This window comes from Podarcis gaigeae, assembly GCF_964106915.1.
Source record: "Podarcis gaigeae genome assembly, chromosome: 8".
In the NCBI taxonomy this organism is placed as follows: domain Eukaryota; kingdom Metazoa; phylum Chordata; class Lepidosauria; order Squamata; family Lacertidae; genus Podarcis; species Podarcis gaigeae.
The window spans coordinates 70,118,326-70,131,478 of record NC_139684.1 but is presented as its reverse complement, the minus strand read 5'-3'; the positions used below and the strand labels follow the sequence as shown (position 1 = coordinate 70,131,478).

At 45.0% G+C, this 13,153-nt stretch overlaps 1 long non-coding RNA gene across 2 annotated transcripts in view; it reads left to right on the top strand.

Annotated features, from left to right (window-relative positions):
* The window catches only part of LOC310850004, a 102,142-nt gene extending 90,212 nt beyond the window's left edge, over positions 1-11,930 (top strand). For both annotated transcript variants that reach the window (XR_014567189.1, XR_014567190.1), the window contains exon 3: positions 11,658-11,930. This is a non-coding gene — a long non-coding RNA (uncharacterized lncRNA). The remainder of the gene's footprint in view (positions 1-11,657) is intronic.
* Positions 11,931-13,153: the final 1,223 nt, after the last annotated feature.

Genomic DNA, 13,153 nt, shown 5'->3' with positions numbered 1-13,153 from the left:
CCCCCCAATATATACATTGGTTGCTGTACTGCCCAGCAAAATTGGGATAAGTGTGAATTCTGAAGGATATCTGTGAATGGTTCGCACAGTGCTTTGGTTCTGGAGATTGTGAATTTGTTAGATTCAGCTTCAAATGAAATCTGGATCCAATTTCTATTCCATCCCTAGTGATAACCAGTAGCTGTTGCTGCTGTAATCGTTTTTGCGCTGTACAAATTGTTGTATGTTGCTGCTGTTATTAATCATTTCATTATTAAGTCATGGACGCTACCAAAAAGCCAGCACTGAAAAAACAACAGAGATGTACCATCAGTGCTTAGAGGTTTACAAGGTAATGCCTAGCAATAGTTTCTGTATTCATTCTTTGTTTCTCTTCCTATGCTGAGCATCACCTCTGTACCGTTCAGGTCTGCGGTGCACAGATAGGCAGCTACTCTTCAAGATTGATGACCACAGCTATTCATAATTTAGCCTTTCTTCCACAGCCGAAGAGAGGGGTCAGAAAGGTGTCGGTAGTCCTCCTTTTCATTTGTGCAGGTTATGAAGTCATGCCATATAGTGTGGGAATCTCAATTGCCTGCCACTCCCTTGACTGGGCGAATCTTAGATGTCACTTCCCCTTGCAATTGCTCCTTGCCACAATTCCTGATCCCAGCCAGCCAGGGTTAAGCAGTTGACAGCATTCCAATTATGCTAAGGATAATGCTAATAATAATAAGATGTCAATATGTCCTACATTACAGAAGCCAGTCCACTATATGAAGAGGGCTGTCAGAGGGGAAAAAAAACCCAACAAAGGATAAGCCTAGAGCTCTTGGAACATCTCATTGCTTGGAGAAGTGGACAAATTGACCATGTGCCCTACATTAACGGAAGCAAGTTCTTTAGCAGAGACATCACCTTGCCAACAAAGCTATGGTTTTCCCAGTAGTGATGTATGGAAGTGAGAGCTGGACCATAAAGAAGGCTGATCGCTGAAGAATCAATGCTTTTGAATTATGGTGCTGGAGGAGACTCTTGAGAGTCCCATGGACTGCAAGAAGATCAAACGCATCCATTCTTAAGGAAATCAGCCCTGAGTGCTCACTGGAAGGACAGATCCTGAAGCTGAGGCTCCAATACTTTGGCCACCTCATGAGAAGAGAAGACTCCCTGGAAAAGACCCTGATGTTGGGAAAGATGGAGGGCACAAGGAGAAGGGGATGACCGAGGACAGTGCTGTCGAAGCTACCAGTCGACTAAACGACTAAACAACAACATCTGGTTTAAAGATCATCATAGGAAGGGAGAGGAAGGGGGCCTTGAAGTTAGCACATCTTCCCCATTCCCCATTCCACCGTCTTCCCCATTCAGGTGTGATGCACTGTATTTCTGTTTAGATTTTAGTCATTATTTCCAAGGTTTGCAGATTTTCGGCCAATCTGTGTCCTCATTTGCCCTCATTTTTTTGTGATGCATTTCCCCTTTTGGGCAAGGTGGAAGTCACCACCTGGTCCAAAAATGTAAGTAATAATAACCAACAGGATCTCCATTGGGTGCCTGTGCACAAAAAATCCTTTGTCCAACACACACATTCCGACTCTCCTAAGAACTGGCATTTTGCTGGTGTAGATATGATGCAGAGGATTAAACAGGCACAATCTCCCCTCTTCTTGGTAGACCACCCCATCCCTTTTCCTGCCTTCCCACCCCCCAAAAAAGAAATATGTGTTTGGGCAATGAGACTAGTCTGAAATCCCTGGTTTAAAATTCTACCTTAGAACCGAGTGAATAATTCCCAATGAATAATGTAATCATTCACAATGAATCTGACATGTTTCTTTTGCTGTTTGAGAGCCTTCAACAACAGATGCCAATTTCACATTAACGTGGTGGTTTTTTTTGAGGGGGCTGTTCCTTCCTGCACTTGTATAGAGTGCTGTTCACTATACTATGTGTTTATGGGCTGCTTGTCATTCAAGTTGGGTTCCTGGGCATGATTGGCTAGCTGTGACATGCCCGTTGTCGCCGTTGGATGATTGGACGGGCAGGTGAGCGCTTCGGTTACAAATACCTGCGCGTGTGCGCTTAAAATTCCGTTTCCATGGCTACTCATTCATGCCGCTTTGAAATTCACTTTCCATCAACGCCAGTGCCAATAAAACTCAATCACTTCAGTGTTTGTAGAAAGCAGGCAGAAAAAGGGACAGGAGGGTACATTTGCAAGCTCTGATACGTTTGTGACTTCTGAGTTTTGCTTGGCAAAATCCGGCGTGGTTCCCATTTGCGGGCTTTCTGCCCACTTCTCTTATGAACAGTACTGGCAGGTTTATTTTCCCCAGAGCTATTAGCCTGCCTGTACAGGGATGCAACGGCGCTGTGGGTTAAACCACAGAGCCTAGGGCTTGCTGATCAGAAGGTTGGCAGTTTGAATCCCCGCGACGGGGTGAGCTCCTGTTGCTTGGTCCCAGCTCCTGCCCACCTAGCAGTTCGAAAGCACATCAAGTGCAAGTAGATAAATAGGTACTGCTCCAGTGGGAAGGTAAACGGCGTTTCCGTGTGCTGCTCTGGTTCGCCAGAAGCGGCTTAGTCATGCTGGCCACATGACCCGGAAGCTGTACGCCGGCTCCCAGGGCCAATAAAGCGAGATGAGCGCCGCAACCCCAGAGTCAGTCACGACTGGACCTAATGGTCAAGGGTCCCTTTACCTTTACTTTACAGCTGGAGTTGATAGGTTGCAGGGCTTACAGAAGAATCACCTCCTTCCTTTTTGTTACATGCATTCCAAGGTCCACCAACTGGAGCAAGATGCAAAATTTTGTCAGTGAAGCAAAATGGCCGCTTGTGGGTGGAGTCAATTATTAATTAATTAAATTTGTATCCCACCCTTCCTCCCAAAGGAGCCCAGCAAACAAACAAACAACAAAAAAGACAAAACAATTAAAAATACTTTAAAAATAATTCCAGTACGGATGCAGACTGGGGAAAATCTCTAGGCTTCTTGAAAGAGGAAGGTCTTCAGTAAGTGCCAAAAAGGCAACAGAGAGAGTGGAGTATAAATAATAAAATTATTATTATTAATAATAATATTCAAGAGGAGGGAATTCCAAAGAGTAGTACCACAACACTAGAGGCCCAAGTCCACTATTGTGCAGAATGGAATTATTGTTATAGTACTGTAACTATTACTATTATTATTTAGATTTATATATTGTGCTTCATCAAAAGATCTCAGGGCAGTTCAGCTGATAGTGTCTGCATGAGGCTCTCACCTGTCATCAGTTGGGTATATAAGAGGTAAGACAATTTTTAAAAAGATATTCTGGTCCCAAGCTGTTTAAGAGTTTCCACGCCAGAACCAGCACCTTGAATTTAGCCTGGTAGCTAATTGGAAGCCAGTGCCATTCTTTCAGCAGTGGGACAACATATCGGCGCTATCCTGCCCCAATGAGCCGTTGAGCCGTCACATTTTGCACCAGCGGCAGCTTCTGGACCAACCACATAGAGTGCATTGCAGCCATCCAGCTTGGGGGTTACTAATGCATGGATGACAGTGGTCAGCCTACCCTGGTTCAGAAATGGCTGTAGCTGTGTTACCAGCTGAAGCTGGTAGGAGCTAGCCGCTGAGGTCACCAGGACCTCTACTGACAAAGATGGATCTAGGTGGACCTCCAGACTACAAACCTGCTCTTTCAAGGGGAGAATGAGCCCAAGGCAGACAGTTGTCCAATTGTCTAAAATAGGACACACCGCCACTCTACTGGCCAGAGGAACAATGGCTGCTCAGTCAGTTTCAGCTCCTTTGTCCAAGCAAGACCAGCAACAAGAGAAGATCAGCATTGTCAGACTAGACCTTCCCCTTCTACTCTCCCCTCCTATTTTGTCTCTTGTCTTTTGACATAGTAAGTCATAGGGCCTGAGGGCCTACGTCTCATTTTTTGACTGACATGAGATGCACTGGGAACGTCTGAAAAAGTGGATTTTTAATCTATCTTTTATCTATCTATGCAGTTACAACAGTGTGCGGGAAGTGCAACAGCAGGGATCATTCAGTTTGCAACTGAAGGGTTAATTTCATTAACATCCGCTAGACAAAAGGGGGGTGGGTGGAGGAGCTGCTTAGCAACCAAGCAGAGTGACCTGTTGTTTGCTGAGGTAGCAGATGCCTTGATAAGCTGCATAGTTCTGAGGGAGTTTTTCTCCTGTATGTTTGGTTGTAATATGATGAGAACAAGGATTGACAAGAAAGACAAAATGTTGCTGTTCATTCCTCCTCTGACTATACCGTTTTCCTTCAGTTTTGTTCAGTAGAGTGTTGTCAAGACTTTTCTCTCTGGACTTTGTGTATTTAAGGGACTTTGCTAAACATGTCACAAATACCTTCGTTTTTATTCAACCCCACCCTGTTTTTCTATTGTCTCTTTCTCTCTTCCACCTGTCTAGGGTTACTGCGCATTCTCAGTCCTCATCGGACTGGGTTTTTTGCCAAATTGGGTTGCATTTTTAATTTTTTGGGGTACATCTGCAAATTTCAGGGGTATGGTTTTCAGTACTGTAGCTTGGTATTGTTGGCACCCAAATACTTGGCATTTGCTTTTAGGAAGAGCTAGGCTGGCACAGAGAAGGGAAGCTGGTTCTTTTTTTCCATTTCTTTGCATCTGCATGATTAAAAGAAAGGGTGTTTGTGTGTGTGTGTGTGTGTGTGTGTGTGTGTGTGTGTGTGTGTAGTCCTTTTGTTCTTAGTGGAGCAGGGAAAGTAGCAAAAAAGGATTAGTAAGAGTGGGAGACCGTAACTTATTTAGAGGCGCAGCAAACAGGAATAACAAAGTTGATTCTGTTTGGAAAGTGAGCAAACAAGCTGCCCTAGTCAGAAAGCGAAGCCAGCTGGGCTTGAGGTCATGATCCAGGACTGTTCGCCTGCACAGAAACATGTAGCTACTGATAACAACACTTAACTGATTACAGTTACCTAAATATATCTCCTTATCGTGGAACTGGTTTAACAGTGCAAATATTTTTAAGCTGTTTTTAAAAATTGTTTGTAGGTATATTCAGTTTTGTTTTATTTTGTTTCCTTAATTCTGGGTCAAACAGGTGCCTAGCAGAATGCTTGTTTTGACAACAGACGTAGAGAAGAAGAAAGTGCCACAGTAGATTATTTTTTAAAAAAGATAAATGTCTGCCAACAAAATTAGTGTTATGCATAAGAAACAAAAACAAAGGGGACACCCCACACATAGGGCTCCATCTGCACTATATATTTAAACCAGTATCATACCACTTTAAACAGTCATGGCTTCCCCCAAAGAATCCTGGGAGATGTAGTTTGTTAAGGGGGCTGAGAGCCATTAAGAGACCCCTATTGCCTCCCCAGAGTTACAATTCCTTGAGTGGTTTAGCAATCAGGTCTTCTACTTAGGAAATTCTGGGAACTGCAGCTCCACGAGGGGGGAGTGACCTGGAGACACTCAGTGCAATTGTGGGCAGCACCTCTCTCTGTTCCTGGCACTAAAACAGCAACAATAAATTAAATAACTAACAATTTGCTGCTGTCCTTTCATGACACTCCAGACCAGTTGCCTGAGGTGATTTCTTCCCTGTGCCTAACAGTAGGGCCAGCATTGTCTGAATAACCTAATGCAGGGGTCAGCAAACTTTTTCAGCAGGGGGCTGGTCCACTGTCCCTCAGACCTTGTGGGGGCCGGACTATATTTTGAAGGGGGAAAAAAGAACGAATTCCTATGCCCCACAAATAACCCAGAGATGCATTTTAACTAAAAGGACACATTCTACTCATGTAAAAATATGCTAATTCCCAGACTGTCCGTGGGCCGGATTGAGAAGGTGATTGGGCTGCATCCGGCCCCCAGGCCTTAGGTTGCCTACCCATGACCTAATGTGTCGTTTGGCCATCTCTGGGAGCTGTGGCCTAGTGGGCAGAGGCTGAGGGTTAGCACCAAGGAAGAGCAAGAAGAATTTCTGGAAACCATGATTCTGGCACCACATGAATACCACATCCTTTCCGTCCCTGATCGGACTTGAAGGAGATTTGATTGTGGGGCTCCTTATATTGCAGTGCAACAACTAGAGCACAGCATTGCATTGTAGTCACTGGAGCGCAAGTGGGGAACCTGTGGCTAATGGTCAGGGATAGCAGAAGCTTTCTCTCTACCCCCTTTTCAGCCTGAGGGCCAAATTCCTTCCTAGGCATCCTTCTGGGGGCCACATGCAAGTGGTAGGCGGGGCCAGAAGGAAAAGTGGGTGGGGCAAAGTCTGCTCACTTGCAGAGTAGGGCTGTAAAGCCGGATGGAAATACATATCAGCCACTCGCTACCCTGGGATCTGCCTGCTGAGGGGTAGATGCCTCACTCCACCTCCTGCAAAGGCTAAGCAACATCTCTGCTTGCATCTGGGGTTCTCTGCCCTACCCTGGATGACTTGGAGGAGGCGGGAGAGGAGGGAGGTTGAGAAACAATAGCTGCAAAGTGCTCCCTTTGTCTGGCGCAGTCCCTGGCAGGCTGTGTGTGCTTCTTTTTGTCCTTCATTCCTTTGTCTGGGAGGGGAGGAAGGAGGAGGATGGCTGCCCTTTGAGCAGATGGCTGCTTGCCGCTCTTTGATGATTTTCTTTTTTTGTGGGGGGAACTCCAGACATTCCTAGAAGGGCCTGTTATGGAGAGGGGTAGAATTGACAGTGTGTGTATGTATGTGCATCAATGGCTGTTCCTTCTCTTGTTCTTTTGTTTCAATACCGGTCTCCTGGCTGAGAGAAGGAGGGCTGGCTTTTCTTTCTTTCTTACTCTGCACATGTTCAGTTTCTAAATGAGCTGCACTGGGGAATTGCATAGACCAGGGGTAGGCAACCTAAGGCCCATGGGCCTGATGCGGCCCAATCACCTTCTCAATCCGGCCCACGGACGGTCCGGGAATCAGTGTGTTTTTACATGAGTAGAACGTGTCATTTCCGTCAACATTTAACGCTGAATTCTACTGTTTGAATTTGTTTGCTGGTTTTTCTTGCACTCTAATTTTTATTGAATTTTAATGCTTTGCCATTTTGGAAGCTGCCCAGAGGACACTGCCATTGGGTGGCATAGAGATGCTATTAATCAAAATCAAGAAATTAATAATAATAATAATAATAATAATAATAATAATAATAATAGTAATAGTAAATGCATAGAGTTGCGTCTTTGGATATCTGCACACAACTGCGTTTTGTCTTTGAAAGTGAGAGAACTTGTGCTCATGAAATACAGCCCTGTTTTAATTCCAACATTACTGAGAACAGGATACCCCACTGCAGCCCGGCTATATGACTGCAACTAGAGACCAATTATCCCTTCTCACCCAGGAAAGTCAAGAAGGCTTTGTTGTTGTTGTTGTTTGGTCACAAAGTGACTAATCTACTCCTCCCTCTCTTTTTAAGTATTCAGTTGCCTATGCTAAGAGTCAGTAGGCCCTCCAAGAATGCCTGGTTTCTGGGGGCAAGAATGCGGCTAATCTTCTGATAGATAATAGGGTTCTTAGTAGGAGCAGAAAATAGCTTCAGGCTAGGAAACTTGGCTTTCTTTGTTAGCAAGGCTGGGCACCTCAGTGTATCTGATACCACACACTCCCAGAGGGGTCACTGAATTGGTCTATTTTGCAGCAGAACTAGCAAGGTGGCACCTTAAAAGACCTAATGAATTCAATACAGCGCAAGCTTTCATGTACGAGAGACCGTGTCATTCAACATACCCTCCGACATTTCTCCAATGAAAATAGGGACGTCCCATTCCATAATGATAATTGTACTCTTTATATCCCACACATCGTATTGGGTTGCCCCAGGACTCTGAGCAGCTTCCATCATATGTAAAAACATAATAAAACATTAAACATTAAAAAAACACACCTTCCCCATATGGAATTGCCTTTGGAAGGCTCGGGGATTGGATCCATAGCCTCCAACATTTCTTCAATGAAAATAGGGACATCCTAAGGAAAAATGGAAGGACAGTTCCTGAAGCTGAGGCTCCAATACTCTGGCCACCTCATGAGAAGAGAAGACTCCCTGGAAAAGACCCTGATGTTGGGAAAGATTGAGGGCACAAGGAGAAGGGGGCGACAGAGGATGAGATGGTTGGACAGTGTTCTCGAAGCTACCAGCATGAGTCTGACCAAGCTGCGGGAGGCAGTGGAAGACAGGAGTGCCTGGCGTGCTCTGGTCCATGGGGTCACGAAGAGTTGGACACGACTAAACGACTAAACAACAACAGCAAGCGAAAATGGGGCATTCTGAGATCAAAGCAGAAACCGGCACATCTTCTCTAAATCAGGGATGTCTGGAAAATAGGGACAGTTGGAGGGTTTGCGTCAAGTGCTGCAAGACTCCTTGTAGATTTTGGAACCAGGCCTTCTCCACTTCACATAAACCTCCCAGGTGCTTTTTATAGGGATCATAGAATTGTAGAGCTGGAACCTGCAATCCTAGCTAAAGCATCCATGGCAGACAGCCATCCAACCTCTGCTTAAAAACCTCCCCAGGAATGAGGAAGGATAAGCTATAAATGACACAAGCAGCAACACCTGCACTCCTCGGGTGAGGAAACTCCAAGGGATATTTTGGATACCTCCCTTCAAGTTCAAAACAAATATTTGGGTAGGTGTTTTGCATTGCTGTTGCAGCTCCAGTGGTTGTTAATGGTTAAAAGAAAATAACAGGGAAATAGTCCCCTGCACACACATGGATTAAGTATATTTTAGATAGCCAGTCCTGATGAGGAGGTTTTTTCTACACTCATTTGTACGTTGTTGCCGTCCATCAGCCTTGGGAGACAATGGAGGAATGTGCCTTTGGGGGTAAAGTCAAACGGTTATAAGTTTACAGCGCTTGCTGTGGCTGTAGAGACTGATATGAGAGAGACATATTTTGTCGCAGTCCGAGTGATATCTCGCCGATTGCAGGCACCGATTTTGGGTGAGATCTCACCGATTTGGGGTGTGATCTCATGCGCTCAGCAAGATCTCACCTTATTTGGTGAAATCTTGCCGGAAATCTCCTCCACTGGCAGTGGAGGTGACCGGGCAAGAGGAACACCTAATGGTTGGGCTGGCCCTGTTCCTCTGTGAAGTATGTTACAGGCCTATCCGATCCACTTGTCTTAGCAGTGCTTTAACAATCAATCCTTCTTCACAGGGGATTCTGGCAACGGTAGCTCTGTGAGGGGAATAGGGGTCGCCTAACAACCCCCAGCCCCCTTAACAAACAACAGCTTTCAGAATTCTTGGGGGGGTGGGATTCTGAATTCATGACTGTTTGAAGTGGATGGTGCGAATGTGGCCTAAGTCAGTTTTTCGGTCCATCTAGCTCAGTATTTTCTTTTGACGGTGGCTCTCCAAGATTTCAGACAGGAGCCTTTCACAGTCCCACCTGGAGATGCTGTGGGACGTTATGCATGCAAAACTAGGGTTGCCATATTTCAAAAAGCAAAAACCCAGACACTCCGAAACTCCACCCCTCCCGCAATTTTCCAGTTGACTTGCCTAAGATCCAGGACAAAGCGTCACCTTTTGGAAATTTCCCCTGGACATCAATTCTGCCTTTGAAATCCCAGCAATAACTGGGGAAGTCCAGGCATATGGCGGCTGTATGTAAAACTGCTGCTCTGCCACTGAGCTCCACTGTTTCATGTCCCTTCCAGCTACACCCCGGGTCAAGTTTAGCTGCAGGAGTCGATTTGCAGGCCTGGCAGGGCCTTGATCTTTGAGGTTGTTTGTGTCAATGATGTTGATAAGACTGCTATTGGCTTCTTGTTTCATGGGGCAAAATTTCCAGGAAACCGGTATCTGGGTTTCTGATGGACTGTATCTCACCAGGGGAGATATAAATAGCTCTCTTCCTGGTTTGAGTGTTGTTTTGCAGTTTAAGATGTACCAGAAAAAGAGAGAGAGACACAAATTGACTCACACAGCTGGGATTTTCACAGAAACATTTCTAGGTAGTGCAAAGGAACTGGCATGCACCCAAAACAGATCTACGAACAGAAAAGCATAACAGAAACCTTGTGACCCAGGAGCCATCTGTCTCAGCGTGACAAGGTGTCCTGTTTTGCAGGGGATGGTCCTCTGTTTGAGTGGCCACCTGGTCCTATTCCAGCCTAGATATAACAAAGCATAAGCGAAGTCAGATCAAGATGGTTAAGGGCTCTGGTGCAGTTCTTAGACTTGCTCCCGTTCTCCTCCAGAAAGGACCAGAAAATAAGTATTTTGGTATATTAATGACTGATATATTTACAGTATTGTGGCATAAGTTCTCTTGGTCTACAAAAATACTGTGGAGTCTGTGGGGTTTCATAACTCTCAGCAAAGCACACATATTTTTTTTTTCTTTTTTGCCAACCTTGATAAATGAAAGAAGCTACTCTGATAGCTAACATGATTTTTACATGTTTATAGAAATTTATAGAATAATTTTTGTTTTATTAAGAATAATTTAATTGTGTTAAATTTATTATTTGACTTTGCATTCCTGTACCCACTTACCTGGGAGCAAGCCCCCTTCATTGCGGACCCTTTTGTCTTAGTAGACATGTATACTTTTCTACTGTCAGTTATACAGTGAAATCTTAACGACTGCCTGAACTTCAGCTCCTGCAACAAAGGAGACATGCCTAAGGTGCCTCTACAAGTTTTCGGATTTTTCACTTGCCATTTTGGGTGGAGTGGGTGGAATCTCTAACATCTCTTTGTCCTTGTTGTGTAGTGGCAGAAAATAGCTTGTAGAGAGTACCCGATCTCTGATAAGCCCACTACAGGAAAGATGCTAGAAAGATAGGAAGAGGAAAGTATAGAAATTCCAAGGGCTAGAAAATCAGTGAGAAGCAGGAAGGCATTCAAGGGGAAGGAGAAAACAGAAGCTGTTTATGATCCCAGGGATTCCTAATGTCTGGTGCTCAAGCACCTTACTCATCAGTCACAGCTCTGACTTCACTCATTAGCTAAAACCACTGAAAGACATGAGCAGCAAGGATGGCCTGTGTCACACTTAGAAGGTTGCCTGCACATTTTGCTTCATAACTTTCTGCATAGGATGGCTAGAGACCCCTATTTCCTTCCTCCACTCTCCATTTAAAATTAAAACTCAATAGTCTAGGCCCCTGCTAGTCTAGGCCCCTGCTAGTAGGGTTCCTAGTGCAGTTGAAAGCACATCAAACACACCTAGCAGTTCGAAAGCACATCAAAGTGCAAGTAGATAAATAGGTATCTCTCTGGCGGGAAGGTAAATGGCGTTTCTGTGCACTGCTCTGGTTCACCAGAAGTGGCTTAGTCATGCTGGCCGCATGACCCGGAAGCTGTACGCCGGCTCCCTTGGCCAATAAAGCGAGATGAGCGCTGCAACCCCAGAGTCGGCCATGACTGGACCTAATGGTCAGGGGTCCCTTTACCTTTACCTTTTTATGGCCCTAAGAAGGAAGGACAGGGACCCTGAAGTTGCCACCAGTACTTTGTACCTGGTAGGAAGAAAGACTAATTTGGGACTTTCCCTAATACTAGGCAGTTGTATCAGTCTGCCCACCTCAATTTGTCATCGGAACCTAACCAACAAGTTCCACGTGCAGCAGATATTTTTCTGAAAGCAAGGGAGGGTTGTATCCATTGCATAATACAACCGTCACATTTCTTCTTTTCTCAACCAGGATTACGTAAGCATGGCAAAGGATTTGGTGGCTGCTGTCGAAAGAAATCTTCTAAAGGATGCTTCCAGGTGTTGGCTTTCTCCGTGACTGGAATACTTGTGTGACTAACCAGCAATGCTCGCATGTCGACGTGCTGGACACCCACAAGGAAGATGCCATTGGTGCCATTTCCGGTGGTGACAGCTGTCTGCAAGCACAATCACCAGAGGAGTGGCAAACCAGCTATGGTAGCTTTGTCCTTCCCAGCCCCATTCCATGGGGTACCTGCTGGATTTGTTGGGGTGACTGCCGAGTGCAAATATTTTAAACAAACAAATAAAACAACCACATCAGATTGGAGAGGTTCCCTGACAGAGTTGTGCAAGCAGTGGCAGACCTAGCTTTTGGGGCCCCCGAAGCTTGAACTGTGATGGAGGCCCCTTCACAACCAGCAATGAGGTCTTCAATAGGGTTGTTCCACAACAAGTCACCACATATATTTTTTTTAAATCAACTATCATGTCTCAGATTTTGATTAAATTTGCTGTACAGTGGTACCTCAGGTTAAGTACTTTATTTGTTCCGGAGGTCCGTTCTTAACCTGAAACTGTTCTAAACCTGAAGCACCACTTTAGCTAATGGGGCCTCCTGCTGCCACTGCGCTGCCGGACCCCGATTTCTGTTCTTATCCTGAAGCAAAGTTCTTAACCTGAACCACTATTTCTAGGTTAGCAGAGTGTGTAACCTGAAGCGTATGTAACCTGAAGCGTATGTAACCTGAGGTACCACTGTACTGAGTTATCTCACATGTCAAAGTCACTGGTCTGAATAAAAAAATCCTATGCCTTATAGTGTTCAAGTTATGAGTGAAGGATGAGAATTAGGGAATTGCTGTATACATGCATGACTTCTAGGGCTCCTCTGGGATTAGGAGCCCTGCAGCTTAAGCTTCCTTGGTTTCATAGTAGATCTGCCCCTGCATGCAAGTAAACATAAGACGGGTGTACAAGTAGCTAACTTTAATGGGAACTTAAATCCTAAGGTGCTCCCAGGTGACCTTTACTGAGCATTCATCCTGATTTCTTTGCGGGGAGATCAGATGATGTTGGCTGTTGAACTAGCATCCGTTCTGGTTTGTCTGCAGGGAGGTTAGATGATGTTGCATCATGCAAGTGTTATCCCATACTTGCCAGTGCACTTTCATGCCACTTATTGCAAAAAGCTGTGGTTTTTTTGGGTTTTTTTTTTTTGCAGAAGTGGGCTTCTTGTGCAATAGCTCCGCATACAGTATAATTGCACACCCTGAATTTACCTGTATGTGATTGTATCCTACCTTCAAATAGCAATGGCCTGAAGTACTCCTAAGGAAATCTCCAGGATTTTGAAATAGTTTTTGTTCCCCCCTGTGGCGTTTGCCTCCTAGGTGGGCCATAAGGAAAGGGTTAAAATGAGTGTGATGTGACTGGCCAGTGGAAACTGATAGGAGGAGTTAGAATTAGAGTGGGAGCTGTGTGGAA